The sequence below is a fragment of the Vicugna pacos genome, chromosome 6 (genome assembly GCF_048564905.1).
Source record: "Vicugna pacos chromosome 6, VicPac4, whole genome shotgun sequence".
NCBI classification, from domain to species: Eukaryota; Metazoa; Chordata; class Mammalia; order Artiodactyla; family Camelidae; genus Vicugna; species Vicugna pacos.
In genome coordinates this window covers 36,125,334-36,142,329 of record NC_132992.1, presented here as the reverse complement: position 1 = coordinate 36,142,329, position 16,996 = coordinate 36,125,334, and the positions used below count along the sequence as shown (strand labels likewise).

The following is a 16,996-nucleotide window of genomic DNA, read 5'->3' as shown; positions in this document are numbered from 1 at the left end:
CAAGACCAAAACAAAACAAAGCGAAAAACTACTGTCTCTGGACAGTGAATAATGGCAGGTAGATTCTGGAGCTGCACTGATAACTGGAAGAGGGGACCTCCACAGGATGAGTTCGCAATTTATACAGAAATTTTTAAGGAAATAAACAAGGTCATATCTTGGAGAATGAAAAGATGTCTCCTTTTAGACAGTGCGGTCAGGAAAGGCCATTCTGAGGATTCATATATGAGCTAAGACGTATTAGATACAGGCAACGAATAGAATTTCTGGGGAGGAATACTGCAGTCGAGGGCTGCGGGGAGCTGCTCGTGACGGAGGGCTGCCGAGCACAAAACTTGGGCGTAAAACCCCAAAGTGCAGGGCGCCAGGCTCTGAGATTGAGGCTGCCGAGCACAAAGGTTGGGCCTAAACTCCCACAGTGCGGGGCGCCCGGCTCAAAGGTCAATTGAGTCAGAACAATCTCTGTCCCGCCACACCTTTTACTAAAGAATGCACCAGATGCGCCTATGCCTGAGGAAATATCCTTGAGCTACTAAGTCACAAAGGACCTTCAGAGGGAGAGATACAATCGGCACACAAATCAGTAATCTTTTTAGAGAACAATCACCTGAGCTAAATATACACGAGTTCCTCTAGTAGCCTAGAGGAACAATGTCTTAGCTTATCATCTTGGTTCCAGGAACTCTTAATCTTAGTTTTACAAGAACTGTAAACAATAATGATGTCTGTAACAATATACAAGTTAATGGTTTTAGTACACGCCTTAAAACAATACCTTTGCCTACAGGCAGGAATGTATGAGCTAATGGGTTAAAATCATATAAATTGACTGCAAGAAATAAACTCGTCGTCCACTCTTGACCTAGCGTCTTGCGGGCTAGAGTGAGACCCTCTCAACCCCAACTTTTCTTGTCTTGCTGTCTTTTTGTTACGTCTTTCCTTTTCTCAGTCCTGCAGCACAGGTTTCTGGACCTGATCGATTGTCGGCTGGCTCCGACAGAGGGCAAGCACAACGCTGAGGTAGCAGGGCGAAGCCAGGCATTTCCAGGAGCAAAAGGGAGATGCGTGGAGCTGAAATTGGGTGAGTAAGAGGCAGACTGGTGAAAAACAAAGTTGGAGAGGAAGACAGGAGCCTGATCATATATTGAAAAGAAATGGACCTAAGGCCTACTTTATGCCAGGGATTGCACACAGAAATACGAATCAGACATGATTCTTGCCCTAAGGGATCTCCCAATCCCGTGGTGAAGTGAGGTTTTGGGATTTGCTGTCAAAGCAGCTCGTTGCACGTGGATCCTAGTCAGGTCTGTGTTCAATCACCTCCCAGCTCACAGTCAGACAAAGTCCTCAAAAAATGTTTTTTGGACAGATGGATGGATGGATGGACGGATGGATGGATGACACACTGAGAAAGTCCAGCTGGCTGCTCAACAACACCTCACAAGTGATATTTTCCTGGCTCTGTCGCCACATACAGATTCTGAAATTGAGGTGTAATTCATTCATATATATTTAGCACTTACCAGAGTTCCTGGTCCTAAGAAAGTATTTGTATTTAATTAATATGTTCTGAATAAACAGATGGGCAGATGGATGAATCTATCACAATCTAGTAATCTTTGGGATGAAAGTGAACCATGGGCACTTTGGGGATCACAAAATTAAAAATATACTACACACCAATATTTAGAATTTTTAAAACCCAAATTACAAATTCTCTTTAAAAAAAAGTGGGAAAATCTAGCAACACTGACCCCACATTCCAGCATGGCAGTGACCAGCGGGAGCTGAGCCGTATCTCTGCCCTTTAGAGGAGCATGTGTGGTCGAATTTGGCACAGTCAGACAAAGTCCATCTCCCTCATTTTTGTTGCCTGCCTGGAGCCAGTAGGCACCCATTAAACTCCTCTAACAAAACAGACTGCAGACACACACATCCAATACGATACAGGCTATATTAGTTATTTCTCCCCTAATTTTCTCATCAATGTCCTCCTTACCTGTGTACTACATTTCAGTGAAGAAAAATATTCTCCATGTTACTTAAGCCAGAAAACAGGGGACTTGCATTTTGCTCCCATTTACGTCCTCCACCATCTTACCAACCCTACACCGTATAAACATACATCATAAATATCCCTCTGGCTTGTCTCCTCCTCTCTTTATTTTAGGCACACATCACCTTTCCCCTGAAAATGTGATGGGCTCCTAACTGCTCTTCTGGCTTGTTCTTGTCTTCTCTCTGTTCTTTCATCTGAAAACCTCCTTTACATCTTTCTCAAGTCTCAGCTCTAGGGCCGTTTCTCTGAGACGCTTATCTGACTTCAGAGGAAATGCATCTATTTCTCCCTGTATCTAGTAAATTGTTATTTATGTAATATTGTATTACAAAAATAATGATAATGATGATAATTACAGCCAAAATACATTCAGTGCTTTGTATAGAACAGGAACTATTCTAATAACTCAACATACATGTTATCATTTTATCTGTGAAATGCTGAGAGGTAGATAAGATTATTATCAGTATGTTGAGCTTAAGAAGTAGAGGTAGAGACAGATATATTAATTTGACCAAGGTAGCGTTGGGGGTTGAATGCAGCTATTCTGAGCATATAGTCTCTTTTAAATCTGTATGTCATTGTTCAACAATTCAACAAACAGCATCAATTTATTTTAAGGCTTCACAATAGTTTGGTAGTTTTTTGTAATTGGTGTGATTCATCTAGTGACTGATGCCCAAAAGAGGGTAAAGGAGTTTTGCTGAATAACTGAATGAATGACACAGCTGCTTGAAAGGGTAAAGGAGATCATGCAAACAATCAATCTCCTTTTTGTAGTCTAAGACTCCCCAGCGAATGCCACTTGAAAGTGGGATTTTTTTCCCTCTGTATGAAGGCTGTCCTCTAAAGTAGTTGAAGCCTAGGTCTTAGACATTAAACATGCTATTACACAGTTATGATAAAGCCATTTGTATTTAGGCCTCAGTGCTTTAAACGTGATGCTTAATGTGTTGAGTGACTCCTCTCTGGTCAGCCCAGCCTCTGAGGGCCTAGTAGCTTAGCCACAGTTTGTGAATCCTTTTATTTATTTATTTTTTTGGTGTAATAAGCCAAGGAATAATAGAGTTTAAAATAAACTGTTTCCTGCCACCCCAGCAGTAACTAGAAAACTTTCTTTTGAGTAGTCTTTCTTACTGACCGTAAGATCCAGGTACAATAAAGAAATGCATGCAGCCAGGAAAGAGTGAAGTTATGATCAGAACAAAACCAGAATAAAGACCTTGCAAATTCGAGTCCTGAGGGTTGAACAGTTCCACATGTTGATATGCTGCCAGTTTGAATCTGCTGCTAAGTGACTAAATTGAAGAGGAATGAAGGTCATAGAGTTAAATAGTTTGAGAAAAGTTAAGGTCAAGGTAATAGCTGTTGAGATAAATGTTGAAGACATAGCACTTGTTGCCTGTTCAACATACTTGACATTAACCATGCTATTTCCCTAAGGCATCTGCTGTCTAATATGTAATTTTTAAACATAAGCACATCTTTTTTTGTTGTTGTCATTAATGAAACTATAACTACCTAAGGATTGGTATTAATTGCTAAACCTCTATGGTATACCCACAGGATCCTGGGAAAATAAAGGTGAACTATACATCAGTCAACTAAAGAAGGAAGCATTTCAGTCCAGTGAGATTCAATATATATTCAGTTTCTCAATCTGATAATCTATAATTTAGGATTTGTTTGTATCTGAGATTTTTTTTTTTCCCTTTTGATCTTGTAACTCTGAAGCAGGAATTTAATGATCCCAAATAACTCTAGCTGAATAACTGTATATGAAATAAATTTGATTTGAGAAAAGCATTGGTTAAGCCTCATTTTTTTTCCTGGAGAAATATGTATTTAGACTGTCAGAGCAAACTAATAATTTTCCTTTGAATTTGTATTAATTTCTCACAGAAGAACAAGAGAAGTAATCTTTGTTTACAGAACTTCTTTTGTGTTGGTGGGGTGATTCATATCAAAATGCAGTTTCTTTCAAGTGTGTCATTATAATGGCAGACTTCATAGTTCTTTTTGTTAAATTACAACATTATAATCTGTGGCAATATTTTAAGTTTTCTTAATGACAGTATAACTTTGTGAAATATCATTGCTATTAAGAGAATAAATCCACGCATTATGGAAGTTCATGACACATTTTGAAAATATAGATGCTATGATTCATGTATACTCTAGCTTAACCTCCAGTTTAGAGTGGCACAATTAAATTCCAAAAACAGTTTATTCATCTTCTATAAAATGCTAATATCACAACAACTATAAGGGTAGTATTTAGTAGGAATGGTAATTCACTTAGACGATAGTAGAAATTGATTTTAAAGGAATTTTTGGATTATTTTATATATTAGTAAACTGAGACTTGGGTGATGTGCCCAAATTAATAACATTGACTGGTGCTAGAAAAACGTTTAAGAACTAACCTGGAATTTTCTGCTGCCATCTAGAATTGCTAACTACTACTGAATTAGCCTTCTTAAAAAAATTATAAAAGTGGAAAGAAAATATGAGCCAGTTGTTTTTAGGCATTGGACTGCAGGTAGTAGAACACTGTGGTCCCTAAGAGAAGGGCGCTCAGATGTGAACTCTGCAAAGGCACAGGCTTTGTCTTTGGAAGAGGAGGGAGGTACAGCATTGGAGCCACAGAAATCCATGTGAGGAGGTCTCCTGAGAATCCTGGGTTGTGGGCTGGGCTATGAACACACAGGGTGAGACTATAAGAAGTTTACCAGAAAGCAGGTACTACAGAGTTGAGAACAGAACAGCAATATTAGAGATCAAGCATTGCAGGTAGATGCTGGAATTCTAACCCAGACAGAGTAGAGATTTTAGTGATACTGTTGTTGTTGTTGTTGGACATGTCCATAGACTTATTTATTTTTTAACTTTTCATTTTACATAATTATATATTCATTTGCAGTTATAAAAAGATAATACAAAGAGATTCTAGAAACTCTACCAGTTTCCTTATTGGTTATAACTATTGTACAATATTTCAACTAAGTGACTGATGTGGATAAAGTCCACATACCTTACTCAAATTTCACTAGTTTGCATGCATTTGTGTGTGGGTATTTGTGCGTGTGTTTTAATTCTATGCAATTTTATAACATGTGCCAATTAGCTTAACCCATTCACCTATTGACAACGATCAGCTCCTACTGGGCATGCAGACACCAGGGGTAGAGGTGCCAACCAGCCCTGCTTCGTCATATTGCCACCAGATGAGGGTGGGAGTTCAGAACACTGTTGGACTCCAGTGACAGTAAACTGGGTTAACTGGGACACAATCTGTTTACTCCGAGTGGAGTATGGAAGATTACCTCCCTGCTCAGCCCTGCAAACACTACACTGAAAGAGAAATAGGGGCACTGCCTGTTTTGGGCAGGAGAGGGAAAATAAGCTCTCTGCTTGTCCACCAAAACTGGGTGGGGTGTGGAGGGGAAGTTCTGGCTTTTTAGGTATTGCATCTGGAGGATTAGAATTAGAAAGAATTATTTGACTTCTGATTGACCAAGTTAGATCCCATTTTTCCCAGGGTCTCCTTCTGGTAACTAAAAATCCCTAGCATACAGCAAATAAACATAGGAAAACTTTGAAGAAGATAGGCTTCCCAGGGCCTTGGGATTTTAGGAACAACATGGTGGAGCTTTCTTTGGGTTTCCTCCCATACATCCTGGCCAGGAGAAAGGAGAAGCCTCTAACCTGGACCTACCGATAGGGGCAAACAAAACACTCCAAGGAAAGCCGCTTCCCTCTAGCCAAAGGACAGGGAAAAGGGTAGTCTAACAACAAAAATCTTTTTGGCAATACCCACCCTACTCTAGCCAAATTTCAGTGTGTGTATAGAAAGTCTGAACAATATTAACAACTAGAATTAATCGACTTTTACAGAACAGTACACTTTGAGAGAACACACACACACACATAATTTCAAGTACACTTGAACAGTCACTGACATATGCTAGGCCAATAAACTAGTCTAAATATATTTCAAAGGTTAAATCCTTTAAAGTATTCTTTCTCACTACAGTAAATTATATTAGCAAAGAATAAGAAAGATGTTTGGAAATTAAACACTTCCAAATAACCTACAGATTAAAGAAGAAATTCTAAGGTAAATTAGAAAATATTTAGAAATGAATGACAATGTAAACAAAATAGATCGAAGTATTTGGAATGCAGCTACAGTGGTATGTGGAGGGAAATTTAGAGCTTTTAATGCCTATATTAGCTAAGATAAATGATGTTTCTATAAATAAAAACCAACAAAATAGAAATCAGACAAGAGAAAAGGAGAAAAATCATCATATAAAAAAGCCAATCACTGAAAATATTAATAAAGTTTATAAGCATCTAGGAATGATAATCAAGAGAAAAAGAGTAAACATAATTATCTATATTAGGAATGCAAGAGGAGATATCACAAAAGAGCCCATGTATGTTAAAAGAATAGAATGAGAATATTAATGATAATTTTATGCCAATAAATAGGATAGAAAAAACACGACTTTTGAAAACCAACTTTAAAGAACTATTATATAAATTGAATTCATAACAAAACTCATCCTATAAATAAAACTCTGAGGTCGGATAATTTTACTGTTGAATTCTTAAATGATTAAATTCCAGGCTTTCACAAACTTTATCAGAAAACACAAGAAAACTGATTCCATTTTATGAGACCAACATAATCCTGTACCAACACCGGACAAAGAGGTTAAAAGGAAACAATGATTGATCAATAACTCTCTTTAGAATAGATACACAAATATTCAACAAAATAGTAACAAATCAAATATCGAAATAGATAAAAAAAGATACTCTACCATGAACAAGTAATCATGTTCCCTGGATTATAAAATGAATTTAATATATGAAAATCAATCATTGAGATTAACCATATTAACAGAATAAAAGAGAAAAATCTTGTGATCGTACAAGAATGTTAATTCTCATCATTTCTACTCCATATTTAACTGGAGTATTAGCTAGTGATAGATGCAAGAAAAGCTGACATTTTTAAAAAGTAGAAAGAATGAAAATTGTCTCTATTTATGAAGATAGCCTATTTGTCTAACTAGGATATCTTAATACTGCTTGAATTTAGCAAGAGCACATGATTCAAGATCAAATACAATAATCAATTTCTGAATAGTAGCAAAAAGAAATTGGAAAATAAAAAATTTAAGTCAATAGCATGAAATATAAAAACTGTTACAGGAAAATTTAACTAAATATATAGAAGACCTTTATACTAAAAATAAGTATGCTGAGGAAATTTTTAAAAGATCTAAATAAATGGAATTATATACCATATTCATCTATTGAAGCTGTATTATTTTTATGATATTCAATATGCCCCAATTTTTCTATGGATTCAACAAAATAGCAATGAAAATATCAGCAGATATAGAAATTGACAAACTGATTCTAAAACACACGGAAATGAAAAAGACATAGATTAGCAAGCATTGTGAAAAAGGACAAAGAACTTATATGACCTGATTTCACTTATTTTAAAATTACAAAAAATAAGAGTCTAGATTTTGTGTTCCATCAGAAGTATAGGTCAATTAAACAGTATGGAAATATTATCAATTAATGATATAAGGCCACATGAGTTTTGAGAATGTGTAATCATATTTACAGAATAGGTAATTTAAGTGGGGGAGAATAGTCTTTTCAGAAAGTGGCTCTAGAGCATCTGAACATCTACACTGAAAAAAAATGAACCTAAATTTCTAACTTGACCATTGTCAAAATTAATTTGAAATGGATTAATAAGAAACGAGAAAATCTTCATAAATTTGGTAGGCAAACTTTGCATTACATAGGCAGGAGACAAATATCACCAACAGTAATCAACATTAGACAGTTAAGTGTATTTTATTCAAACTAAAAACTGTTGCTCGTTCAAAGATAAAATTATGAAATTATAAATGCAAACCAAAGATTGGAAGAAAAAGTAAACATGTATATGTAATATATGCATAGAGGCACACACGGGCGTGCACACACACACACACACATATAGGACTGCGCCCAGAATTCACAAGGAACATTCAAAAACTCAATAATATGAAGACAAATAACCAAATGAAAACAATGGGCAAAACGTTTTAACACACACTTCATCAACAGCATTAAGCACATGCAAATATGCTTACCCTCAGTCATCAGAGAAATGTAAATTAAATTCATACTGAGAATATATTTTCACACTCCCTAAAATGGTCAAATTATAAAATAATGGCAACCATTTGAAAATTTAATGGGAATTTAAAATTAAATACTGGCAAGCATGTGGTGCAACTGGAAAGTTCATCAATGCCAGAAAGTATTTTAGTAGTTTTAATCCTAGGTATTTTAGATAAGAGAAATGAAATATAAGTTCAAAAAAGGAAAACTTTAAACTAGAAACAATCCTGATTTCCTTCAACAAGAGGATGAAAATATCAGAATGAAAAACAGATAGTAGTATATTCTTACAATGGTGTGTTGTTTTAGCAATAAGGGATGAACTACAAATAAATACAGTAGCAAAGATGAATGACTCTCAAAAATAGTATACTCGGTGAAAGAAGCCAGAGAAAGAAGAGTATAAATGATATCTTTCTGTTTATATGAAGTTCTGGAATAGCTAAAATTAGTCAATAGTGATACAGCAGACAACTGATTGCCTGAGGTAGGATGAGAGATAGAACATTAACCATAAAGAGGAAGCTTCTGAAGTGATGGAGATGTTTCATGTCTTGATTGGGTGTTGACTACATGAGTGTATACATTTGCCAAAATTTATCAAACTGTGTATTTATAATTTGTGCATTTTATGTCAGGTAAAATTAAAAAAAAAACCTAGTTTAAAACTACTGCCTCTAGAAAAAAAAAAGATGTCTGGACTAGCTTTTGTAACTTGCAAAAAATCAAAGTTAGAGGGATTCTTGCATATGACTGCATTCTAAGCTTTTGATATACAAAGAAGGACAACTAACCCTTAAAATATTAAAATCTCCTCTTTCTTCAGAATTTATCAGAATTGGGGCTGAAGTCCAGATTCCTTAATCATTGTCTAGTGTCATCTCAATGATGCAATGCGGACCTCCAACAAATTGGCACTGTTATGAATATGGAAAGCTTTATTATCAATGACAAGTATTAATGCACTAAAAAGGAGACGGCTCAGTGTGGTTTAGTCTATCTCCTTAGTTTAAGAAAGAGTAAGCTATATATTTTTTAATCTTATTTTTAGAAAGTTTCAATTTTGTGAAAGCTAAGTAGGTTCCTAAATTGGCAAAGAAGATGAACTCTACCTGCAGTGTGCATCATTAGCTCCTGATTTGGCCCATTCTCTAACCCACCCTCCTGTAACAAAGCTGGTCCAGAAAGACGGTATCCAAGTCAGTCTGTCTCATTCTCATAAACCCAGATTCTTACTTTTCTTACTATGCAGAAGAAACATGAAGACCTCAAAGATACAGCAAATAAGGCAAAAATAACCGAGTGCATTGAGAAGATTGCTTTTAGGCACTTCCTCTAGAGGTGTCACTTCATTTACAAACCATTAGAAACAATTATCACCTTCCCCCCAAGGAGAACTTTTTGCTTTTTTCACATACCTGTCATGTTACCATCTATTTTTGATATAATATTCAGCTTTTCAACTCATCAACAATGTTATCAGTTAATTCTTTCTAGTTTATAACATACAGCTTTGCATATAAATGTAACTTGTAAGATTATCTCTATTAATCACTAATTTTTTTCTTGATTTGTTGCCTCATTCATACAATGATCTCTATGGTAAATAAATAGAAAATTTAATTAATACTCATTTTTATATTTCGACTAAAATTACTGAAAGTCTAACTTAAGTTTATATACTTTACATGTTACTATCTTTTAATCTATTACAATTTTTTTCCTTCCCTCCAAACTGGGAATGCTTTTACTAAATTTATGATGACCCCCGAACCGTCAAATCTAATACTCTATATTCAATCATTAATCTATTTGATTCTTATTAATACAACTGTCCTTGTTCACCATTCCAACTTTTGAAATTCTCTCCTCCTATGAATCTTGGACATCATGTTTGCCTAGCTTACTTGCTATCTATATGAAATACTATTTCTTTTTAATTTATTGGTTCCACTTTCAGCATTACTACATCTTAGCATTCTCTGAGATTTTTGTCCTTGGCCTTTTTATATTTCTCTATATACACTCCCTGTAATAATTTCATAAGATCGTTTCTAACAAAATATGTATAACTAAGGACGCTCAGATCTTTTGTACTCTCTTGAGTTCCCAATCCACTCACTGGATTGGGGCATCTCCAATTTAATAAACCACCGGCAACTAAAACTTAAGATATCAAATATAGTACTCAGTATCTTCATTCTCACTCTAATCTGTTTCTCCTGTATTTGTTATCTCAGTTACTGGTGTTCAGATGTCCAACTAGACATGATGGTGTCATCTTTGATGGCTCTAGGCACTTCACAGATGATATAACATCAGCAAATGAATGTTACACATTCGACCATTAAAACATCTTTTTTTTTCTGTTTACTTCCCTCTGGCCCCACTGCTGTTACTGCCTTTGTTCAGATTCTTATCATTTCTTGTCTGAATCATTAGAGCAAATTTCTTTTTGAACTTCCTGTTGTCACTATTTCCCCTTTCCAGTCTTTCCGCTACCTGCTGCTAGAACAATGTTTCTTAAAAGCCTAACCTAACTCTACTGCATTGCGAGCTATAAACTGCATATCCATTACTTCTTATCAAAGACCCTTCATTAGCTGTCTTTCAACTACTTCTTCAATCTCACTGTCTCTTATGTATACCTGACATTTCAAACAATAACCTTTTGTTTTGACTATTTTGAATAAATTAGTGTTTTTATATGTTTGTGTCTTTGCACATTTTACTGCCTCATGTTCACATTTCTTCTCCTTATTATTCCACCTGGAATCATCTATTTAGTCCTCAATACTTAATTAAAATGTTTTTTCCTCCAAAACAATGTGTCTATGACCTCTAAAACTTTAATGTACTCTATCTATTTATCCATCCATCTATTCATCCATCAGTCCATACAAGCACATATTCGCACTCCTGCTTATTCTTGCTTAAAGGGAGAGGTTAAAGCCTTGTTTTTATTGCTACTTACAAAGAAAAATATTTCCTGGAAGAAATACCCTTCAGAAATAGTACTGAATGGGAGGTTTCCACACCACTATTTATCAGGTCTTCTCAGCTCAGAAGCTCACGACTTCTCACATTTAAAACACAAAGCAATAGTTAATTAATTTCTATTACAACTTCCATCTATGGTAGGTATATAGATGCAACATAATCTTTGGTAACTCAGTTCACTTTTCTAGACCTTATTTTTCTCTTCTGTAAAATGAAATGTTTATACTAGATCTCTAAGTTTACTTTCATACATAAAATTTAAACTTAAATGGTTCTAAATATATCCTCATGTTTTACTCAGAAGAAATCATTTACACTAATTTCATCACTCAGATTATGGTCATTTTTATGTGCATAGATTTGATAGTCAAATATATACATCTCATGTATTCTCAGTAATTTAATATTTCACTATAATAAGATTCTAAAGCTGAGTTTATAAGTAGAGAGAAAATACAAACATGGAAATACTAGCAGATTATATTTCCATCTGCAGTGAAATGAATTAAAGTCATTCCTTTGTATGCACAGTTGCTCTAGTTTATAAAGCGTGTCTCTGCCTTTGGAAATATGCCGAGAAAAGGTTAATAAGTCAGATATTCTATTCTGTGACACTACTGCAGTTTAGCTCCTTCAGACCTTTATTAACTTTTTCTATTATTAGCTCACTGAAGACACTGCTTGTTTTCCTGGGTTGTGAAAAAATATATATATTAGGAGAAAAATGGTGTAGTGTCAAGACAAGCAAGCTGAGATTCCAAAGGTCTGAATCCCTCTTTTGTCACTGTCAGATGCATCCTCTCAAGCGACTTCCTTATCAGTCTGTGACTCTGTTTCCTCATATGGGCAGTGGGGTGCAAACAGTATCATGTATTTTGCTTTCTCTAAAGGATGCTGCAACAATAAATAACAGGTATGGAAACAAACTGACCTTTTAAAGAAAAAGCCACTTTATCATTTGGTAAAATATTATTTCATATTAGGGTGTACATACACATTTACTACTTTTTATCATCTTTATTTCTTCATACCTCTCCCGTGGCAAGCTGAAAGATAGGATTATAGAAGCTGGTATCCTTGTTTGTCCTCTGCTTTCAAAGAGACAAACTGTTCTTTCCAATTGCAGTAATATATTTTTGGTGAGGAAGGAGGTAGAGGGAACACAGACAGACAGAGGCTTACCAGAGTTATGTTTCTAATTGTTTGAAGAAGGTAATGGATTACGAGTTCTGTTATACTGTGACTCACACTCAAGAGGATAAGAGAGAGTGAGGAATAATCCTGTTCTGACATTGTCTGTTGGAAAAGACACCATGCACAGAGTAACAAACAAAACCCAAGACAAAGAGGTGGAGCGGGTGGTGAACGATCTTGTGGGAGTTCTCATAATTACTAAATCTTCATACTCCTTTGTCTCATGGCAACTATTGAAACTGACCTCATTGTAACAGAAAAAAAAAAAAAAAGACTAAAGTAGCCATCTAGAACCAAACTGGAAAAGATGTAGAGTGATTTCTCATGAGCAAATAAATTTTATAATAAACACATCTGATTCCCAGTGGCATGAATTTAATCACTGACTTGTGGTAGGTCTTGATAAACATCCTTTGCCCTAACTGGACTTCTTATTAGTGCAACTGTACTTACCAAGATAAAATCATACTCATCTACCTCCTGAAAGCACTTCAGTTCTGTTGGATAACAGTAGAAACAATTAAATACATGAGTCCTGTTCACTGACTGTGGTGGTAAACAGCGCACGCCATAAAACAGAAACCAAAGTCCAAGAAGCAAGAGTCCAGAGAAGACCCTCCCCACTTTATCCTTATTTTTAAATATTTAATTTAACCTCTCAACCATGTCCACTTTCTCAGTATTGCTTGCTTTTCAAAGATCAGGCAGCACTCCTGCTATATTAGTCACAGGTTTAAAGTGCCATCTTTCTAAATGTAATTTTTTTTTCTAAATTTTCATGTGAGGAGCTGGACTGTAGTTGATGTCTTCTGGAAAGTGATCCATTATGAAAACATCTTATTCAATAAATTGTGGAAGCTCCTAAAACTTCTAAAGTGGAATAGTCATATATAATTTGTTGAACAGAGGATACTTTCCCTTTAGTATCAGATAGCTAAAACATAAATATGTGAGAATACTAACTGATATAAAAATAGAACAACATAATTTACAGTATTATCATCACACAAAATACTTTCCAACATGAAACTCTACAATGATGAGTTCAGATTTCCCATTTTCATCAAATATCTACTCCTTATAAAGTAACATACAGATAGTAACAGAAATATCTCTAAAAATACCACAGCTTTAGGAAATATTCCCTAAAAAGAGCTAAGTAATAAGGAAAAGCCTGAACAAATTGTGTATTTATTCCAAGAATAACTGAAATTTGATGTGGATAAAAATACCGCACATATTTTTTCTTAAATTTTTTACATTTCTAACTTTCTTTTATAAGTCTACTCCACTTGTACCTAGAAAATACAAAATGGAAGAGTTAAGTTATTATCACAGACATTAAGTTTCAGATCACATTCAGGTGTCCAAACAATCACACAGTAGAGCTAACTTATTAAAATTTTTAAATATTTGCATCATCTATTGTTCATCCCTGTGTGAAAGTCAGGCAGAGGTATGATTCTGAGATTCTACCATTATGCTCTGAAACTTCAAAACAGATGGTGAAGTTTCATAGATCAGGGTACTACTCCTGTGATAAACCTCACCATGGGTGCTACTTATTGAACAAGCAACTGACAGTTTGGGATTTGGCACTGTGGGGCTTACAAGATGCAGATAATACATGATCACTACTCTTGGGGGAAACAGTGAAAATTCCATGAAAGAATAATATACTTAAGAGACTACCAGTGAGTACCTTTGTGTTGATGCTTCTTGACGAAACTCTACTACTTACCATATGACTTGAATTGCAATGTAATTTCCTTCTGCTTCCATCTTTGGGGTATGTTTGTGATCAAGAACACAATGGTCATAAATATATATGAAAATGGAAGGAAATTCAAAAATTTACAGCAATCCTAGAAATGTTCTAAATATTTGATGCCCCAAAGTGGAAACCTGCCGACTTAGCTCTTCTTCAGACAAATTGCTAAGATGTATTTCTGGGAAGCATGTGACCTACTACCATGGCCCCAAAGTGAAAATCCTCACATATTCTTGGGAGCTAATGCCAGTAGAACTACCCGCATCTGACCCTTCTCCACCATCAAGACTAATCTGACCATAGAGATGAGTTAGAGAACTTTTTATACACTTAAGCACATATGCTGTTATACGATTTCATTTTGATGTTGTTATTTGTGTGTGTGTGTGTGTGTGTGTGTGTGTGTGTAAAAGTTTATGTCTGCTTCTAATCTCTGGTGTGCTGTTTCATTTCTCATTATGATAATGTTTTTGCTCTATCCCTTAGTTCATTTCTTTGAAGAGTTCCCCTTCCAATTACTGTATTATCATCAGACATACTCCTAAGTTTATTCAGACAAAATTAATATTATTTATGATATTTTCATTTAATTATATTATGTTATTTAGGTTGTTCTCTTGTTCAAAAAATAGGAGTCTAGCTGACTTTCCACATGTTAAATAAAAACCATACACATAAAATTGACTTTGTTAGATACATTTTAAGATCCCTTTCTTCCCCTTAATGCTTTGAATCTATGAAATTCTGCCTATGGTATTTAAGTGTTTTTGTACATGAGCTTATGGTGCCTATATAAATGGTAACTAGGTTCAGACTGAATAAGGAAAAATATAATCACCAGGACATTTTCAAGGGTATTTTCATTCTATGCTTAAACAAGAATTGTGCTAACAGAGGATTTAGTAACCTGGGACATAGAAGAGATTAACTGTTCTAATTTGGGGCCTACTCATGTATTATTACACACATGGAAAAGGCCCCCCAGAGGCAGGGTGTGGAAGAAGGGTGTGAGGTGTCAAATGCATAAGCTGCAAATTTCATTGCCAAGAGTGTGGTGATGGTGACCACACAGTTTCACTTTCTCCTGTATAATTTACAATGCAAAAGATTCATGAAGAATAATCTTCTCATAGCTTCAAATCACAGTATTAGGCCCCAAGTTGTGCTGCACTCTTCCACAGCACAAAACAGAATTTCTGTCAGTATTTCAGTGAATTTCATTTGATAAAAATCTGAACAGATTTTTTAAAATGAAGGCAAAAGTGGAAACATCCTCTTTCCAAAATATAAATATGTATATCAAAATACTAAAACTGCGGGTCATGCTGAAATGGATCTTAGCTCTGTTATTCAATTATTTAAACTATTCATAATCTAAGCAGTTCTAAGTACGGCTCATCTGGGTAACCTTGATGAAGTTCTGAAGTTCTCTGAATCTGTACTTCCTTATCTCTTAAATAGGAACGCTAAAGTCTTACCAATTATCACTCATTTTAAAAATGAAGTGCTAAGGTGGCTGGCACGCTATAAGCCTGTAATAGGACACCATTTTAAACTCATCATTAACGTGTCCTTAGGGGATGCAGCTCAGGGACTAGCAGTCCTTAATTGGACTTTATTAGATTTAAGGGAATCCAGGGCTCTCTCCACAGTAAGAACAGCTCAAGTGCAAACCTCAGAGTCAGAACAGTCATGGAGAATGTCAGGAGAAGGACAAAGGAACATTTTCGGGGCTCCACGAACAGAAGTGATTATTTTTCTTGTTTTAGTATCATCGATATGCTTTCACAATCCCACTGGCCAGAATCACATAATCAGTAATTACTTGGGTGACCTAAAAGAACTTTTTGAACTTATGAAATAAATTTGTAAAGTTCACAGGCATACACAAAAACAAAAACCCAGACCTGATAAAGGTCTAGAAAATAAAATGACTGTTTTTACGTGAATGAACAAATGTGTACAATATTTCTATGGCTGACACTTAAATCATAAAGTTATAAATGTTACAGATAAATTCAGTTATTTGTTTAGAGATTCTATGACTCACAGAGGCTTGAGAGACTTCAGTTTTTCTATAAACAAGAGTCAGGGGTGGGGGCTGGGGGGCCCAAGGGGTCCTGCTCCCTTTCAGTATCATCATCATAAAGGACCATCAGTATTACCTGCAATAAAGGATCCCAAAATTCTACTCAATATATGATCTAATTCTTCTACTTCTTATTTATATGCAGAACTTAAAGTTAAACATCCAAGAGACAGTCCATAAATGTTTGTGTAAGAAAGAAAGAAGGAAGGAGAGGGCAAAGTTGAAACACTAATACTAGTTGGAAGAGAAGGTAAGTTATAACTGTCTAGGTTTAATGTCTAGGACAATTTTTCCCTACTCTGTTTTCTATGGAGATTATAAAGAGACAAATTTCTGAGTTTACGTTGCACCACCACATTTATATTTTTAAAACAGTATCCTCAGGCAAAGCTGATATACAAATACAGTTTATTTCAGAATATCCCCAAATATTTTGCTAATAAATAATTTTAACCTCTTTGTAAATAACCTGAATTAATAATACATACATTAAAAAAAGTTCCTTGCTATGATAGATCCACTAGGTATCTTTAGTAATACATGTTTCCTAGTATATCAAAAACATTAAGAAATTTAGAATCAGAAGGATGTAAGATCAGATTCTGCTCTTCTACTTACTAGATTTATGACTGTGACAAGTTATTTCACATTTTTAAGGCTGCTTTCTCATATATAAATT

At 35.1% G+C, this 16,996-nt stretch overlaps 1 long non-coding RNA gene across 1 annotated transcript in view; it reads right to left on the bottom strand.

The window, feature by feature from the left end:
- Positions 1-200: 200 nt before the first annotated feature.
- Positions 201-16,996, bottom strand: part of LOC116280918 (uncharacterized) — a 73,966-nt gene continuing 57,170 nt past the window's right edge. Inside the window, exon 4 of the long non-coding RNA XR_012073476.1 lies at positions 201-1,071. This is a non-coding gene — a long non-coding RNA (uncharacterized lncRNA). The remainder of the gene's footprint in view (positions 1,072-16,996) is intronic.